We start from the raw sequence: 1,073 nt of genomic DNA on the forward strand, positions 1-1,073 counted from the left end.
CAGCCCTCAGCCTGGAGATTGGGAGAGGTGTTCCGTCCCGCACAGCGAGCTAGTAGCGCTCCAAGCCAAGGGGCTTCTCCCCCCAACTTACATGGTCCCAGTTCGAGCCGGGATTGCCACTAATAATGGCGGAGAGCAAGCGGAGAGCGTCCCCAATCCCTCCAAAGGAGAGCGGGTATGCCTTGTCCCTTATTTAATAAGAGGGATCGGATTTCCAGTTCATCCGTTTCTCCGGGGGCTCCTGGAGTTCTATGGCCTCCAGTTACACAACCTTACGCATGCCTCCATATTGCATATTGCGGGCTTCATAGCCCTTTGCGAGCTATTTTTGGGCATCGAGGCCCATTTCGCGTTGTGGAACAAGTTGTTCTGCCTCGTGCCCCGCTCTCAGGAGGGGTCGATATATCAAGTGGGCGGAACCGAACTATGGCGCATCACCGGGACCAGATATCTATGCGGAACACCAAAGAAGGCGTCCGAAGACTGGCCTTCAGAATGGTTTTATATAGAAGACGTCCCTCTGCCGGACCCTGTACGGATCGGCCTCCCTGAGTTTGATAATGCTCCCTTGAAGAAACGCCTGAGCTGGCGCCCACGAAGCTCTCAGAAGGAAAATGACAGGGACGTCCTGTTCCTGATGAGCCGGATAAGGTTGTTAGCTCAATCCAGACTGACCATGATCGAGGTCATGGCCATATGCATTACGCGGGGGGTGCAGCCGCTTCAATACCGAGGCCACCCCATGTGGGATTTCAACGGAGAGGACGACGCCACCCGGTGCGGCCGTAAAGGGCTGGATTCGGCTGCCACTCTAACGAAGATCTTGTCCGCTTTGTACAAGGGAGAAGAGGAGGAATTCCTCCGTGTCAACCCACGGGGCGGATTCTCTATGTAGAATCCTCCAAGCTGGGTGAGCGAACACGTTCACTTGCCCTATATTCCCATAGTTAAGTACTTAGTCTAGCAATTTCAACGCAGGAGCTACGCCATACTATAAAGGAGATAAACAGCACACCTCCACAACCCGAGGACCCAGAACGGTCCCTCGACCCGGACTCCCATGAGGACCCGGA

Source organism: Triticum aestivum, chromosome 2B (genome assembly GCF_018294505.1).
Source record: "Triticum aestivum cultivar Chinese Spring chromosome 2B, IWGSC CS RefSeq v2.1, whole genome shotgun sequence".
NCBI lineage: Eukaryota > Viridiplantae > Streptophyta > Magnoliopsida > Poales > Poaceae > Triticum > Triticum aestivum.